The following is a 12,786-nucleotide window of genomic DNA, read 5'->3' as shown; positions in this document are numbered from 1 at the left end:
CACATCTGGACAGGTTTTAAAGACCAGGAGGAGTACTCATCAAAATTTCTAATATAAAAGTTAAAAAATATCCATTAAGAAACTCTGAAAGTCAAAAAAACATTTCTTGAAAGCAAGACTTTTTGCAGAGTATAGAGAGGAGAAAAGGTAAGCAATGTTTAAATATGCGTAAATGTGAAAAAGAGCTTAAAAAAAACAAACAAAAAAAAAACAGTCAACTACCTTCATACTTCTGATCTTTGTGATCCTAGTCCAGATTTCAGACAACCGCCCCCCAAAAAAGAAAGCGTTTTCTTCTCTGTGTTACCCAACCGAGTCACTGCAGATGATATCGTCTCCTGCTGCACGCAAACTCGAGACTCTCCCAGTCGCCCGGAGCCTGAATGAAACCAGAACCCAGCCTCCCAGACTATCGGAATAATGCCTGTGTGTGTGCAGCAGTAGTTTGGATGTGTATGAGCTCCGACTGCACCGGTAAGAGGAATGCAGATGGTAGGGGAGGGGCCTGGTATAACTGTGGAGCGTGTTAGGAGGGGGAAAAAATTGTTCAGCCTCTGTTGTCAGTGCCAATGCATATGCAGGTGTGTGTATATCAGACCGCTTGCATTGTACTGCCACAGGTAAAGGACTGTTGGATAAATGATTTATAGGAAACACAAAAGCAAAGTTAGAAATTTGTGTGCGCAAGTTTTTTTTTCCGCGTATGAACACACAGGTCCGCTCCCTTTCTTTGTCTTTCCTAGCCACAGGGAGTTCTTACTCAGTTATGGATGAAGGATCACATACCACTGAAAAAGGAGCACAGTAGAGACTAAATGTGTCCTTTTCATTCAAACCAACATGAAATTGTGCAGGAAAATAGCACTGGAGGAAATGCACTCTACAAACTGTCTTTCCTGCTGCCTTTAGAGTTTATTCTTTACTCCATGATACTGAGATGTGCAACAAAGATCTTATAAATGACTTAATTTGACATCCAATCATTACTTTCATTGAAAGGAGCAAAAGAACCACAGGCTGTACTTAACTTTAACAGCAAATGTTTTCATCCTTCATGCTAAGGTTTCTTTCTTTTCAGACCTCCTATTTTAAAAGTAGCCAATTGATTGCCTAGAAACTGAAATATGGCTTAAAGGGGAAGAAAAATATCTATGCACAGGACAGGGTCTTAATGACCTAAGGCATGGATTAGGTGTTTAGTGAAGCAACTTTAGGATTTTAGATGCACAAAGCTGGTTCACGTCTGAAATGGGTCTATCACATGCTGGAAATCTAAACAGCAGAGTATTGGTTAGAATTAAAGTCACAACAAAATAAAGGTTTAAAAAAAATGCAGTACTCATTTTCAGCATACCTAAACCACTGAGACAGATTCATGTTTCCAATGGTCTCAACAGAGCTGAACTCAACAAAGGAAACACTTTAGCCATACGAAAAGCCTTGTAATCATGAGGAAACATGAGCTTTCAAGGAAAATTTCTGCAGCCCCTCAACGCCTGCCAGTCGCCTCAAGGATTACCGGAGGTTGTGTTTCATCAAAGCTGGGTGAATCTGCTGCTTTGATGGCTGATGTGAGTGATTCACATGTACGGCGACCACACCCTCAGTGATCACAGGTGAGGTTGAGTTTGACGGCAATTTCCCCCCCCAATCTGTTGCGGTAGGAGGTGGCGTGTCATCTACGCCAACCTTACACCAATGTCTGGGATTCTCACCGTCAATTATTGCCATACATGAAATCTAATTAACCACAAACACAGCTGCTAGCTATCTCTGACACATCAGTGTCTGAGAAACTAACAGTAGTAAGGAAACCTGACATTTTAGATGTTGCTTAAATAATTTTAGATCTAATCATTTGTGATGAACTCTGATACTTGTTTGTCAACAAAAACACAATATTTCTCCTCAGTGAAGAGTCTGAATTGTTTTAAAGCTCAAAACAACTTCTCAGGAGAAGTCAAACAGCCCTGCCTTAGCCTGCATGCCAGAACTTTGACAGATGACAATGAGGTATGTTTGTGAAACTTGTTTCTGCATAAAACTTCTCCCAAGCTTCCTTTCATCACCAATATTTTGTTGTGTTCATCTTATTTAACTGCACAGAGGAAATAACTTTTTCTACTTTTACTCAATTTATTTCCCTTTGTAGTCTTTAACATCTGCTGCACATCAACACTTTAAAAATTCAAATAATGTAAAACAAATCAGCTGCATACCAGGCTTGGCAAAGACAAGCATTTGTTTTTGCTTTGCATACAATCAGCAATATTGTTTTTGCATATTCCCAACAACCCAGATAATCCATGAACTTCTAAGGCCGCCTTCTTCATGTTGCATGTACTTCATGCTAAAATGCTTCATTCTGATCTGAGGCACATCTTTCTAAACAGTTCTGCGTGCAAGTTCTAATGTATACATTTAATATTTAGCATCCTAAAGTGTAGGCATGATCCAACTTTTGGTAGTACACTATACTGACATTTCAAAATGTTATGAAATAAAAGCTGTTAAAAGTTTATTGCGAACTATGTCTGCTTCCTAAAGTCCTTATACCGGGAAGAAAATATTTTCTCCTGCTTGATTTTGGTAACAGAATGAATAATCATTACTTTTTCTATAAAAAAAATAGAAAAGGAAGAAAGCTACCGGTATTTGTTCCCTGTGTAAAACACTTTTTTCTTTCCAAGAAAATCTTTTATAGGCCACCGCCCAATCCCAAGAACTTAACAATTTATATAGCAGTCTATCCAAACCCTGAAGCAGCTCTCTTTCGCTGTGAATGCCTGCATAATGAGTTCCAGTGTGCCAAAAGTGGGGAGAGATGAGATGAGTTTCTTTGAGAAAGAAAAATAAGACTAAGGCTGTGTCCAAATTTAGGCGCTCCATCCTTCAAAGGTTGTGTTTGCAGGTCGACTACATCACAAGAAGGTCCACTTTCAGGACACCTTGAAATGCAGCTAACAATTGCAGCGTTCCTTTCCCAGATTTGAAGGAGTGGTCAGGTAAGTCCTTCATGGTCCACCCTATCCCATGAGTCATTGAGGATTGGTCAAGCAAAGGTGGCAATGTTGGATGAAACATCAGAATTTGTGATTAAATACAAGTTTCTATGACCCAAAATTAACTTTTAAGGAGACACTATAACCCACTTTAAGTACTTAGGGGGTGTGGCCATGGCTTTACAGATGTAACAAAGGCAACAAACAAACACACAAAGATATAACTATACCTCTTTGACCTAGTCAGACCAAGGAGATAAAAACTGGAGCCTCCTTCCCTGAAATGTAAATGGTTAATGTAGGCTCTTTTCCTGTATGAGAATAACAACAGATGCAGATAAGCACGTCGGACAGGATCCACCAAATTCTGTGAGGAAGTCATCGCTGCTTGTATTCTTCCTGGTAGATGATCACCTCAGTAAGTATTCATAGCAAGTCTGTGCCCTGACAAAATCGTTCTAATGCAGGGAAAGACCCTCTATGACTGCTACCACTTACAATATGGGACACAAGAGAAATCTAATATATATAAGAAAAATGGCATTTTAGTTGAGAATTAAAAAAAAGCTGGTTGTTCTGGCCCTTACTAATAAATTCAAGGTGATAGCTACAACTTTTACATTAAAACATTTTTTTTTTAAACAATACATCCTGAGACAACTAGAATGTTTAAGAACATAATTATTTAACTGAAAAAATATACAATATGTAAATGAGTTTTATAAATTTTGATGGTCCAAATTATATAAATATTTACTTTTGATTACGATGCAAACATCTGGGGATGCAACAATAGGAAGAGTAGGTTGTAGTCATGTGACACAGAACTAAGGCTTTGTCAGATCCAGGGTTGAAATAATCAATCGGATTAATCACGATCAACAGATTATTGAAATAATAGTCAACTAATTTAGTAATCGATTAATTGTTAACTGGACCATAGACTCTAAAACATGCTTCTAGCTGACAGAGTGACACAGAGCAGTAATTATACCAGGATTGTAAAAAATATGTAAACATTTTGCATTTAAGATTTAAAAAAAAAGTTTTCTTCTATCATTAAGCTCTATGGAGAACTTCTCAAGTGGGAAAGTTTGACTTTCACCTGGTATAATTTCATTAAAAATCTTTAACGAATCTTTGGCTATCTGATTTTTAATCGATTAAGCGAAAGAAAAAAAAATCCACAGATTAATTGATTTGCAAAATAATCAGCTGCAGCCCTAGTCAGATCGTAGTACCTCTGTGATAGACCTGAGTTTAATGCACGACCCATACCGGTACCACGATTCTTAAGATTAGCTCATTTGCAACTTTCAATTGCACTTTATGGAAAAAAAATAAAATAAAATAACTTTATTCTCTCCCCAATTTTGAAAAGTATACTAAACTGCAACATGTCTAAGGTTAATAGGGCCATGTATAGAGAATAAATGTGTTTACATCCTTTCTGTTATAGAACTCCGTCTGTCCTGGAAATTGGATCCTACCCTCCAAAATTTGAGCAATTTGGAGTTTTAAGGTCGATTTTTGTAGCTCTTTTATATTGTACAAATAAAGATGACTAAAATACAGATAAACACAATGTAATCACATTTTGTCAGATTGCTCTGAGCATGCCAAATGTTGACGACATCATATCAGCAATATAATGAAAATGATTAAAAATGCTTAAACTTTTCTCTGAAAAGTCGTTATTCTTCTTTATAGAATGTTATTCAGCATTTCTTTGATCATTTAAGGATACAAATAAATACTTTCAGCACCACAATCATGGTGAACTGGATAAACATCTGGTTGCACATGTGCCAATGACCCAGTGGTACAGATTGCACTTCTGGTAGAGTTCAGGAAATGACACTGAGAAATTGCTTCTTTCTCTGCATTACATTTATCAGATAAAAGCCACACAAAAAAACAAGCAGCAAAAAGAGGGTAAATACCTGTCAAGCTTTTGAGTATTGGTGGTAAGTTAAAGAAGCAGAGGGGCTGCTTACCTTTCCTTCTGGTCAGGTGAGTCAAATAGTTCATAATGCTAACTAAAGGTTAGTATATTGTTCATTTATAAAAAAAAAAAAAAGAAAAAAGAAAGACACTTGAGGATGAAGACGATGCATTTTACTAACTTCTGTTCTGTTTTTAAAAATAAAAAATAACTAGAAAAGACAGGCCTCTACCAAGTAGCAAATATTGCACCATATAGTGACTTACACCTATAGCTAAAACATGATCTGGATTATTACCAAAATTTTAATAGAATTCTTCCTTGGCATGGGGTGCACCTTTGGTAACAATTTCCTTAAAATCCTTTCATAAGTGTATAAATGATGCACAGTATGTGTCTGCAGCCTGTGGTGTTTGTTCTGCTCTCACCTTTTTCATGTACACTGCTTTTTTGTTTTATCAGCAGACTGAGACTTTAAGCGATGCATGGCTCACCTTTCCTGTTTTTTGGTCTTCAGTATAACACTTCTGGACCTTTTTGAGTCTGACACTGAAGCAGTCAATAGTCACTGACTCCACTGTCTGGTTTAGGAGGGGGAACTAAATGTATTAAATTCAAGTTCAATGATATATTTTTGTGTCCACTGTGAAAGAATGTCTTTCAAAATAGGTTAGCACCTACTACTACAGCATGGATATCACACACAACAGTTGTTTGATATCCAAGCAGAATATGAGGCTGTTAATCTGGACATTTTTGGATTTAGACAAAGGAGAACATCGCCGCTACTCAGTGGTGCACGCTCTACTTCTTTTTCTTTTTTTCATTTTCTTCTCTTAGAGTTACGGGTGTAAATCACACCCATCATGGCGATTCGATTCAGTATCGACTACCTGACCCAACGATTCGATTATTTTCGATACTCAAGAATATACCCCGAAATACTTCCACACAAATGACTTAAACCCGCAAGGGGTGTGTAAGTCAGCTTTTTCCTCCGCCATGTCTGTCTTGCCTATAGTTTATGCAGGTGTGTGTGCAAGAAAGATGGTAGTGGAAGTGAGGTACGAGGGCAATAGGTTAGCGCCACCAAAGCACATGAGTCAGAAATTACGTACAGGAGCAAATGGATAAAAATAGACCGGAGGAAAAAAAAGAAAAGAATCCATACTCTCGCGGACGTGTCGATGCATAGGATCGTCGGCTGTTGGATCGATGCATCGATACAAAACTATTATTTACACCCCTACTTAGAGTACAGTTTAGTTTTTGTCTAGCAAACAAGTGGTTATCATATTTAATGTCTTTAACCTTTCAAATATTCCAAGTATGGATAATTGGCTAAAACACAAATCTATCGTTGTATAAACAGATGAACCAGCTTCTGAAAACCCCAACACAAATCAAAAGCGATGCCTAACCAGTGATGTCAGGATTGACAGAGACACCGCCAATCCTCCAACAGGCGTCAATATCACTAAGCAGCAGAAAGATCCGTTTCAGCCTAACTGGCTCAAGCTACATCCCCGGTGAAAGGAGCTACTCCATCTGCAAAATGGATGGTCCCATACCCTTTACCAGCCAGAGCTGTAAGATTTCAACTTTAAGCCACCACTCTGATGGTGTTTTTCCCACTGCAGCAGTGAAAAGGGAATGTGAGGCAGATTCAGCTAAAAATGTTATGGCCAAACGCTATCCACGATGTGCAAGTGCAGCAAGAAGATGAAATAAAGGGGCTTCTTAACACTGCTTACTTTGTTGCTGAAAATGAAATGGCCAAAGATAAATTTTGCACATATATGCATTGATCTGAGGTAAGAATGTATTAGGCTGCATAGATAACTTTACTTTTTTTTTTCCCCTGGAAGGTTTTGCATCCTGAAAAAAAATTTTTTTTTCCTTTAACCCCACAGTTAAGTGAGGGAAAAAAAGGAGATCAAGCAAGGAAAAGGACAAGAGAGAGCAGCTGACACAAAAGCTAGGAAGACAAAAGGAGAAAAATGAAAGCGAAATTTTAATCTGAGGTTTGATTAGCACAACATAAGAACTGTAGTCATTAAGTAATAATCCCCCCCACTCTCAAGCATATAAGGTGGGGTTTTCCCCCCCAATTTCAAAAGTGAATTTCAGACACTGTTATGGGAATTGTAATTGTCATTCAGCATTGCTTTATGTGGCTATTAAGACCCTGCCATGTTCTGTAACCATCTTCAAAAAGTCACCTGTGATATCATATGTCCTTCTGTTTGTCAATGGAAGCCACATTAATTTGTTTACATCTAGAGCCTGGCCTCCTGGCACAGTTAGAGAAACAAATACGCAAACTAGTCAAAAAATGGCAGTAGTCAGGAAATTCTGTATTTTCAGACTAACATCACATTATGTTGCCTGACTTTGAAAAATAAATCAAAAGAGATCAATGCAGTTGCGACCCCATGACCTTGAACATTTTCTAATAGTATCCGTACCTATCGAGCTAATAAAGAGGTAAAACGATAACCAGGTGAAAAATAAATAGACAGACAGAACTGCTAGTCTTTTTTTTCCATCAGTTATCTAGGAACTTCATAAAATCCCACAATTTAACATGTTGATTGCATGGAAATAGTCTCTATACTGTCTTGTGTGCTTTTCTGGGGCTTGATCACAGCACGGTCGTCATTTTGCTGGGTTCCCCCCCCCCAAATATCACATACATTAAACCTGACCTGTAAAAAATTGCATCCTCCAAGATAATATAAACAGTGCTTTTCAGAAAAGAAAGAGGAAACAAAAAATATTGCTCACGTTTTATTCTAAAGACCTTATAGAGGATGTTAAAAAAAGGGAAAAATTACACAACTAGCTGCCCCTATTAAACCTTTATTGCATTGGCTTTTTTACTTTTCTTTCAGCTTTCCATGATTTGGTTTGCAGGGACAATTTAAACCTGCAATAGTACTGCAATGCAATACCTTTGTGATGGTAACTTCAAAAGGTCTTAAATTTTGTACTGATCATATGTGCAATCATTACTAGTTCTTGGAGTCTACACGCAGTTTATTTGCTAGTTTGGTAAAGGGGTCCTAAAAGCCACAACCTTAGAGACATCTGCAAACATCAGCGGTTTTCCAGCTGCTGCCATCAGTTCATCTATCACACCTTCATGAGATTATTTACACTGTTTAATGATACCAAGATACAGAATGCACTTCATGAGTTTCTGTTTGTAAATATAAACAATCAAACTCTTCTGATAATAGCCTAAAAGCCCCCAATTAGCCATGGTGCAGGGGTGAGCAGCACTGAATTCTCTGCTGAGCTTGGAAGGAACAGAGTGACATACCCTCTCTTTTAATGGTAGTTTTTCATCTCTGTACACTGTAAGTCAGTGGTTCACAAATTTCATCTATCTTTTTTATATTCAGTAACCTAATAGTTTCCTCTTTTGTTTTATCTTATAAATACCTCTAGTTTAATGTGTAAGAAAAAATTTGTTTATTCAGTCAGTATTTAATACAGCTGGCACAATAAAATTGTTCAAATATAACGATGCACAATTTTTTTGTAAGTGTATTGCAAGAAAAAAAATTAGCCCTTCTTTCATGTTATGAAAAATCATCTTAATACAAGAGAAAACTAAAGTCTTTAAGGAAAGGGCTGCTTATCAATTAATCATTAGTTGATCAATAAGATTTATCAACTTTTGATTAACTAATGTATATTTTGCTTCTTTATTTCCTACCATTTTTTAGTTAAAGGTATAGTGGAGGATTTATTCGAAGTTTTGAAAAGACCCGCACATGCACAACCCTGTACCCGCTACCGAGAACTATTAAACGCGTGCGAGAGCATGCACAAGCCCATTTCTCCTCGTGCACACTCTGTTTAAAAGTTGCAGTTTGCGTTGCTTATACAAGCTTACCTTCCAAAAGAAGATTTGCAATTTTTCCACGATGTCAGACTCACCACCCGTAAGTGAAAATGGGAACAAGCACATAGGATGGCCTTACGTAAACATATCACCAGAATGATTGACTGTTAGGAGGACCACTTATTTTGATGATCCGCCCAGAAAAAAAAAAAACAACATCCTCCACTATACCTTTAAGAAAATCCAATTGTGTGATTAAGGATTTCATCCAAAAATATAAATACTTTTTAAAAGCATCTTCGTTTACAAGGGTAAAGTAAAACCAAAGCAACTACAAAAATATAATTATACCAAAAAATGTGCACACAGCAAAATAAAGGGAACTAATTTGCACTCTAAAACATTACAAGCAGCGTGTAAAAATCACAAAAATTGTCGATCTGCATAATTTTTCCAAGAATGGTGAAACAGAATATATATTCAAGGTCCATAAAAGGCCCCCAGCTTTAACACCCCTCACCTAAATGCTGTGAAATAACTTTTATTATTTCTTATCAAAAATCCAGCTTCAACAACTGTGAACATTGATTACATGTGAACATATTGGTTATAGCTTTCAAAAAGTATATAATTTAAGCCTATGAAAATAGCAGCAACCCCTAAAATCAGGTGAGTGTTTAAGTTACTCAGAGCAGTTAATATTTCAACATGAAGCTAGTCAGTAACAATCACAGGCACTTTTCATCCTGTCAGGATGAAGTGTTGTCACCGATGCCATAAATAACTCACTGTCCTGTTTGACAAGCATGTTCTCCTAATCTCCTCACCACTCTGACAGACCCCAGTGACAGAAGGCAATAAAAACGGCTCCCATACTGGTCTCACTGGGAGCCTATGGCAGCTTCACCTTCAGCTCAGCTCGCGCTAACTGCTACACACCTTGAGCTCAAACACTCACCTCTTTATCACCGAGAGGACGCCATACCTTACACAAACTAACGCTTCTTTTAAACATAAAGTGTTTTCTAGTCAGAAAGAAGTCTAAACGTGCGTGTTTAAAGCGATAAATACAGCCTTTAGTTATCGGTTTGACGAAACACGTCTTACCTGTGTGTGAAGGTTGTCGTCCCCGGAAGTAGCTAACGCCTCGCTCGCTAGCTGGCAAAAAAAAAAAGCTCCCGGTGAAGAAGAATAGGTAGAAGTTAAAAGGTAAAAGTCTGCTTAGCTTTAGCGCCTCCGAGTTTTTTATTATCTTGTATATCTGCCAGTGAGCGACCCCAGTCCCCGGAGGAGATGAACCAACAGCCGACCGCCGCCTGGGCAACTTTCCCCGCTTGGAGTAAACAGGCTGAGCTCAGGAGGAGGAAGTCCGACCAGGTGCGAACGCCGCGTCATACAGCACACCTGCAGAGGCCTGTCACAATGGAAGACATTTTTAAACTAAAATACAAATAAAACTCACATTTTCTCATTTATAAATAATACTGACAATTATAAAGCTTAAACCAACCACATTTTTATTATAAATGTTCTTAAGAACCCAGAGATGGAAATCAATACAACTTTAAAGTTGTATTGATTTCCATTTAAATTTTATAATAGAAATTCGGTAGTTTTATAAATTTATCTAGTATCTTATAGTATCTTATGGCATCTTATAGCCTAGCATATATATATATATATATATATATATATATATATATATATATATATATATATATATATATATATATATATTTTATCCTGTCAACCTGTAAAGACTCAAGCAAAGTCTACCATGTACACAGTGTATGGCAATATACTATATATAGTATATTGTATGTTTTAGATTGTATAGAGGTATAGATTCTATATATATCGAATTTGTCTGCACAATCAACACCAAGTCAAGTTAGAGCAGAATAGAATAGAATAGAACAGAATAGAATAGAACAGAATAGAATAGAATGGACAGAATAGAACGGAACAGAATAGAATGAACCAGAGTAGAACGGAACAGAATAGAATAGAATTGAACAGAACAGAATAGAATAGAATAGAAAATTCCTTTATTGTCCGATAATGGGGATTTTCTGGTGGTTATAGCAGCAAAAAGAATTTAGAAGAAATGGTCACACAAATGTGGACATTAGAAGAGCGTATAAAACAACATAATAGTGAAGACTTAAAAAAATAAAAATAAACAAAAAAATTAAACTGTATAATTCCTTTTGAGTGCCAACCTACTTGGCAATAAATTTGATTCTGTGTTCACTGTTATATATATATATGATCATGCGGAAATGAATTACATTATAAATTCATTTAGGTATTAAGTTACATATAAAAACACATTTGTTTTTATTTGTATGGTAACACAGCCTTGAAGCAGGAGGGTCATGAGTTGAATCAAGGCCTGGGATCTTTCTGCATGTAGTCAGGATGCTCTCTCCATCCATGTGCTAGTGCTCTCCAGGTACTCTTGCTTCCTTCCACGGTCCACAAAAACAATGCTGTTGAGTCAGTTGATAACTCTGAATTGCCGTTAACTGCACTTACACAAAAACTAGACCACCGTACAGTCAAGCCTTGTGGTTGTACTTCAGTGAGATCTTGTGTCCGTTTCCTGGATGTTGGTTTTGTTAAATTAACCTCTATCTGGGGTTTTGCTTGGCTAAGGAATTTCCCGTTTTTAATTCTCATCCAGACCTTGGAGGATGTACTGATGTGTTTCAGGTGGTTGTCATCTTTCTGCTCAGTTCTGCTCCAGCTTAATATTTTTTTTACAGATGGTCTTTATTTTTCCAAAGTTTGCCAGGTCATGTTGTAGCTTAACATTTGCAAACAGTTCCAGCTCTTTTGTTCCCAATGGGTATGCGGTTATTTTCTTGGCATACTGTATATGTTTTAGGCCAAACATATCATCTGGTCTCCTGTCTAAATAATTAGCTTTTAGACTCATCTATCCAAAGAACATTATCACAGAAATAGTTTTTGCCCTAGAAAGCTTGCATCTCATCAGTAAGTTATACTACTGATATAAAATTTCTACGATTAAAGCCTTGCTTAAGTTTCTGTGAATACATTTTTCAGGTTTTTGAGACTTTATTTAGCACCTCATCAACTGGCGAGGTCTTGGAAATCCAGTCGCTTTGATCTGTTTTCCACATGTGCAGTTATTTCTGTACAGTTAAGAACCTGATCTAACATTCTTTTGGGACCTTTTTAGATCCTCTATTAGTGTCAGCGATGTGAAAATCCCCATTCATCTGGTTTCTGCATGTGCACTACCTTTTTCAACTTTGTTTTATATAAAGTATTTTCTCAGGCAGATTTATACCTGTCAGGTCAAATGAAATGACTAGGCCATTGTTTGTATCTCCCCTGGTGCATCCGAAGTGTTTACAAAACCTTGAAGATTCTAGACATGATACTTCCTTGAGAGGGAGTGTGACTCCCTCAGGTTCAGAGGGTTAGTTTTGGATATCCGCATCTGCTCAAAGAATGACTTTCTGTTAGGAAAAAATGCTGGTCTGAATTTTTTTTCCATTCTTGCTGCAACATGCAGTACAAGTAAAAAGATAGTTGACTCTTTTTCTAGTTTGGAACACCGCGGATCACATGAATGGGTGTTTGTTACACTGCTCTCATTTCTGTAGATATTGATAGTCTTGAGTAATTGATAATTAAACATATCTTCTTTAACTTTAAGCTACTTAGCTGTTTTTTCCCCCTTTTACAGACTTATAAGATGCTGAACACTACATTCTTTAGGTCCCTGATAGCTCTTTCAATATCAGCACGCTATTGTCTCTCTTTTTGGCAGTGAGGAAAAAGACAAAATTATATATCTGTCTGTGTGACGGAGAACACCTCCCTGTGCATACGTTGGTTCTCCATGTTCCTCCCACATGCCAAAAACCACAACATGACCATTACTCTAAATTTCCCTTAGGTCTGTGCATGTGCTTGGTTTTTATCTCTTTGCTTGGTTTTTACCCCCTTCC

General features: G+C 37.2%; 1 protein-coding gene across 2 annotated transcripts in view; it reads right to left on the bottom strand.

Moving 5' to 3' along the window:
• LOC107092561 (ligand of Numb protein X 2-like) overlaps positions 1 to 10,152 on the bottom strand; it is a 30,728-nt gene extending 20,576 nt beyond the window's left edge. Inside the window, exon 1 of one of the 2 annotated variants that reach the window (XM_015387103.1) lies at positions 9,908 to 10,152. The gene's annotated coding sequence lies outside the window, so the exon portion shown is untranslated. Of the gene's footprint in view, positions 1 to 222; positions 453 to 9,907 lie in introns of those variants that run through there. The other variant, XM_015387102.1, reaches the window with a different exon arrangement.
• Between the last annotated feature and the right edge of the window lie 2,634 nt (positions 10,153 to 12,786).

The sequence above is a fragment of the Cyprinodon variegatus genome, unplaced genomic scaffold, assembly GCF_000732505.1.
Source record: "Cyprinodon variegatus isolate N-32 unplaced genomic scaffold, C_variegatus-1.0 Scaffold385, whole genome shotgun sequence".
Lineage (NCBI taxonomy): Eukaryota > Metazoa > Chordata > Actinopteri > Cyprinodontiformes > Cyprinodontidae > Cyprinodon > Cyprinodon variegatus.
The sequence above is the reverse complement of the archived record's forward strand: the minus strand, read 5'-3'. Positions and strand labels throughout refer to the sequence as shown.